Below are 5790 nucleotides of genomic sequence, written 5' to 3' on the forward strand. Positions count from 1 at the left end.
AGCAGTATGCCAGGGGCAGGATGTCTGTGATAAAGCAGGTTTGTTTACTTCTGATGCCCACTCAGTGATCTGGCGACATACAGAATGAGCACTTAGAACAGAAGGAACTTTATCTGATTAGATGAGGGGAAGGAGAGCTTTTTTTTTTTCCATTTATTTTTATTAGTTGGAGGCTAATTACTTTACAATATTGTAGTGGTTTTTGTCATACATTGACATGAATCAGCCATGGATTTACATGTATTCCCCATCCAGGTCCCCCCTCCCACCTCCCTCTCCACCCAATCCCTCTGGGTCTTCCCAGTGCACCAGGCCCGAGCACTTGTCTCATGCATCCCACCTGGGCTGGTGATCTGTTTCACCCTAGATAATATACATGTTTCGATGCTGTTCTCTTGAAACATCCCACCCTCGCCTTCTCCCACAGAGTCCAAACGTCTGTTCTATACATCTGTGTCTCTTTTTCTGTTTTGCATATAGGGTTATCATTACCATCTTTCTAAATTCCATATATATGCGTTAGTATACTGTAATGGTCTTTATCTTTCTGGCTTACTTCACTCTGTATAATGGGCTCCAGTTTCATCCATCTCATTAGAACTGATTCAAATGAATTATTTTTAATGGTTGAGTAATATTCCATGGTGTATATGTACAGCTTCCTTATCCACTCGTCTGAAGGAGAGCTTTTAAGAAGAGTAGAACGATCTTTAAGGTAGGAAGTTGCCTCTGATAAAGGAACTCCAAAGAGATACAACAGAGCAACTTCCTGACAACACAGATTACAGAAGGCCTCTTAAACAGGACTAGAAGTTGAAATTTTTGTTGTAAACTTTTTATTTTGTATTGGGGGATAACCTGTTAAAAATGTGATAGTTTCAGGTGGATAGCAAAGGAATTCAGCCATATGGATACAGGTATCAATTCTTCCCCAAAGTCCCCTCCCCTCCAGGCATAATACTGGGCAGAGTTCCCTGTGTTATACTGTAGGTCCTTGTTGATTATCCATCTTAGATACAGCAGGTGTCCATGTCCATCCCAAACTAGCAATCCCCTTGCCCTCCCCTCCCCCCCAGAAGCTGTAAGAATGTTCTCTAAGTCTGTGAGTCTTTTTCTGTTTCGTAAATAAGTTCAGTTGTATCATTTCTTTTCGGATTCCACATATTAGGGATGCCATATGATATTTCACCTTCTCTGTCTGACTTCACTCAGGAGAAATTGAATTTTTAAATGAAAGTCATTTCATACTAGCAAGGACCCCTGACTTCTACCTGCCTGTTGATAGATTTACAAGGAAAATAGTGATTGACACGTCATTGTCCACTGTAAGTTACCTATTTCTGTGTAACAAATGACTCTAAAATTGGGTAGCCTAAACAATGCATATTTCTTGTCTTACGTACCTTTTGTGGGTCAGGGATCTGAGAGTGACTGAGCTGGGTGGTCCTACTTCACAGTGGTCCATAAAGGAGTGGTCAGCCTGTGGGCCAGAAGATTTACTGCAGCTGGAAGACCCCCCTCCAGGTCACTCATGTGGGCCATTGGCATGAAGCTCTGGTTCCTCTCCCTGTGGAACACGCATGGGGAGGTTCCACATGTGGCTTCTCTGAGACACAGCGAGTCCAGAGAGAGAAGCAAGATGGTAGCCACGTGCTCTTCATGACCTAATCTTGGAGGTGCATGCGATGGCTTACCCTGTGTTTTATTGGTCACAGTGACAGTATGAGAGGACTCTGCAAGGGTGCGAGCAATAGGAGGAAGGGGTCGTTGGGGGCCCTCCTGGAGCCTGGCTGTTACACTGACTGAAGGGACTTTTTTATTGGGACCTCACAATTTAGAGCTACTCAGCTGCTTATCCTCCAGTTTAAATGTCTCAAGTGTGGCAGGGGACACGTGAACACTGAACCTTGTTAAAATGTGGAGAGAGACAAACATCTTTTATAAAAGCCATTGGGTAAACATTTTCAGTGCTTTTGTTGTTGTTGTTTGGTTTTTTGGAGAAGAAGAATATATGAGTATATGTGTGTCTGTCCATGCGTGGTGGGGAGGGGAGGGGAGAGAGACGTGGGGAGAGACAGGGAGAAGGAGAGAGAGAAAGAGAGAATGTAAAAAAATGTAATTTTTCAGATCAGATATTTCTCCCAGGTGGTGTATGCGCATGTGTGCTGAGTCACTCAGTCATGAGGATGTCAGTAGTTGCAGCATGTAGGTTCAGTAGTTGTGGCTTCCCGGCTCTAGAGCACAGGCTTAATAGTTGTGGCACACAGGCTTCATTGCTCTGTGGCATGTGGGATCTTCCCAGACCAGGGATCGAACCTGTGTCTCCTGCAATGTCAGCCAGGTCCTTTACCGCTGATCCATCAGGGAAGCTCTGAGTTTTGACGTTTAAAAGCTCCTTTTGGTTTGGGTAAAGAGCTAAGATGTCATGTCCATGTGGACAAAATCCACATGCAAACATAAATAAGCTCTTGCACATGTGTGTGCGTGCACATACACACACACACACAACAAACACTTTTCGGCTCTTCCGGCCGCACCAGTCTTTTCTCATTTCAAGTGAAAACTTGGCCAATTTCCCTTCACATCATTGAATGGTGAATCATCAAGATGCCTTGTGCCCCCCTTAGAGAAGCACAACCTTCCATCAGTTCTGGGGGCACTTTTGTTTAGGAGACTCACCTCCAGGGGGTGCAGTCATTTTTAGAGGCTGTGGCCTGAGGTGCCAAGTCAGGTCTTCAGGTCTGGGGGGGTGGGATCCTCAAGGAAGCAGTCTGTGGCCCCTCCCAGGCTTACCCAGTCTCTCCCTGACAGTTGGGTACATCAGCAAGTGTCTCTGTATTCTACATTCTGCAGAGACCTTGCAGATAGAGAAAAAGAAACCTCCTGAAGCTACTCACAGCTGCTGAGGCCCCTCTATCTTCCATCAAATGTTTCCTTCCTTCTTACAAAACCTGATGGGCCTTGATAGATGTTGGCTTCCCCTGAACTTTACAAAATGTCTTGAGCTGGTAATGGAAACGTTGAAGATGCCGTTAATCATCCTGATAGCAGTCAAGTAGGTCAGCACCAGTGCTGAGAAGTTCTTTGAAAGACATTCCACAACAGAGTTGGCCACTGTTTCTAGGCACTGTTCTGCTGTCTTAACATTCATACGATGATAAGGGATATAGAGAGATCCAGATTTCAGGCAAACCATAACTTCACTATGCCAGAAAGGTTTTTTGAAACTCCACTCTTGAACAAAGACCATGTCATAGTTTCTCAATGTACTGCACTGTGCTTAGTCACTCAGTCGTGTCTGGCTCCAGGGACTGTAGCTTGCCAGGCTCCTCTGTCTATGACCTGCTCTAATTTTTAAAAACATCCAGACTGTTGCAAATTTCTAATTTAAAATCAAATTTTTGGGGGTTTGTAAAATGCTGCCTTCCCCTCAGATGGTGCTAGAGGTAGAGAAACTGCCTGCCAGTGCAGGAAACATAAGAGACTCGGGTTCTACCCCTGGGTCAGGAAGATTCCCCTGGAGGAGGGCATGGCAACCCATGCCGGTGTTCTTGCCTGGAGAATCCCATGGACAGAGGAGCCTGGCGGGCTACAGTCAATGGGGTTGCAAAGAGTCAGACATGACTGAAGCAACTTAGCATGCATGCATGCACCTTCCCCTCATCCTCCTGTTTGGGATAAAGATTAAGTTCTTTGAGATGAGGAATGAGTTTCATCCTGACCTCAAATCTCTCACAATGCCCCCACACAACACTGGGCACTTCAATAAATACTGCTTGGTTTCTTGCTTAGATGCCTTTTCCCTAAATCTCTAGCTATGAAGAAGTGATAAATGACTCTGTGTAAAAGTAGATTTCTCTGTGCCATTTTTCTAAACCCGGTATATGTGTATATACATACATTAATATGCTATACTTGTTTCTGTCTTTCTGATTCCCTTCACTCTGTATGACGCAGTCATAGAGAATAAATGCATGGACACCTGGGGGGAATGGAGGGTAGGATGAATTGGGAGGTTGGAATTGACAGAAATACACTACTGATAGCATGTGTAAAATTGGTAACTCATGAGAACCTACTGTACGGCACAGGGAACTCTATTCAGGGCTCTGTAGTGATCTAAATGATTTGGAAGGAAATCCCCAAAAGAATGGATGTATATATATGTATAGCTGATTCACTTTGTTACACAGTAGAAACTATGCAAGATTATAAAGCAGCTATACTCCGATAAAAATTCTTTAAAAAGTGGGCTCCATATAAAGACTGTGCAGTAAATAACTGGATTCTGTGGTAGATTTTCATCTTTTATGTACGGTGATCATAGGGAAGAAGAAAAGAAGATGTGATTCCTTTGGTGAGACTGGGGTCTTGAAGGAAACTTGAAAAAAAACTGAAGTTTTATTAGCAAAATTTTGGTGGGTTAATTATGTGGGAGAAAGCCCCCAGTGTTCATTAATGTGGCTGACCCCTTACATAGATTATTCGTTTACTATTGACACTAGTCAAGTCTAAAGGTAATTAGCCTTGAATATTCATTGCAAGGACTGATGCTGAAGCTGAAGCTCCAATACTTTGGTCACCTGATATGAAGAGACAACTCATTAGAAAAGATCCTGATGCTGGGAAAGACTGAGGGCAGGAGGAGAAGGCAATGACAGAGGATGAGATGGTTAGATAACATCACCAACTGAATAGACATGAATTTGAGCACACTCCGGGAGATAGTGAAGGCCAGGAAAGCCTGGAGGGCTGCAGTCCATGGGATCACAAAGAGTCAGACACAACTTAGTGACTAAACAACAACTGATAACAATACCCACTTGCACTGAGACTTAGGATGGGAAGTTTGCCCAAAGTGACGCAGGCAGTGAGAGCAAAACCCTCTGGATCTAAAGCTCCTGCTCTTTCTACTGTATTAGAGAGTCCTAGGGAGATCATCCTGATCATTTGCAAGTCATCAACAGTTTGAACGGAGAAGGGAAAGGCTACCCACTCCAGTATTCTGGCCTGGAGAACTCCATGGGCTGTAAGAAAAAGAATCACACTGGGGCTTCCCTGGTATCTAGAGGCTAGGGGTCCACATTGCGATGAGGGGACACTGGTACGATCCCTGGCCCGGGAAGATGCCACATTCTCCAGAGCAACTAAGCTCCTGGGCCACAAATATCGAACCTGTGCTCTAGATCCCGGGAGCTGAAACTACTGAAGCCCATGTGTCCTAGGGCCCGCGCTCCATAACTAGAGAAGCCGCCGCGATGAGAAGCCTGAGCACTGCAACTAGGGAGGAGCCCCTGCTCACCGCAACTAGAGAAATGCCCAAGTAGCAATAAAGACCCAGCACAGCCAAATGTATATACTAGTAATAATAATAAAATCACATAGATGATTAAAGTCAGTTTATTCGGAATTCTCATGGAAAGAGTCCAGTTACAGAGGCTTTGGATTTTGGCTGTTGCCCTAAGTAGGGTAACTGATTAGCCCCTCTGAGCATCCACTAAGCCTCTGAGGAGTGCAGGGGTCAGCGTGTGTAGAGATCCCTGGGCACAGAGCCTGGTTCATGCCTAGGCACCCAATCGTATCAGAGTTTTCAAAACATAGACATCATGGCATCAACAGTAGAACCTCCTGCATAGATGTACACTGTTGTACTCAGAGCCATAGTTTCAGCTGCCAACTCACTGTAGGGGCACTGAGTGACCTGCCACCTAGATGATGTCAGGAGGCTTTGCTGAAAAAGTCAGCTACAAGGAAGGCAAAATAGAGCTAAGAGGAAACGTGACCAACTGC

The sequence above is a fragment of the Odocoileus virginianus genome, chromosome 2, assembly GCF_023699985.2.
Source record: "Odocoileus virginianus isolate 20LAN1187 ecotype Illinois chromosome 2, Ovbor_1.2, whole genome shotgun sequence".
NCBI classification, from domain to species: Eukaryota; Metazoa; Chordata; class Mammalia; order Artiodactyla; family Cervidae; genus Odocoileus; species Odocoileus virginianus.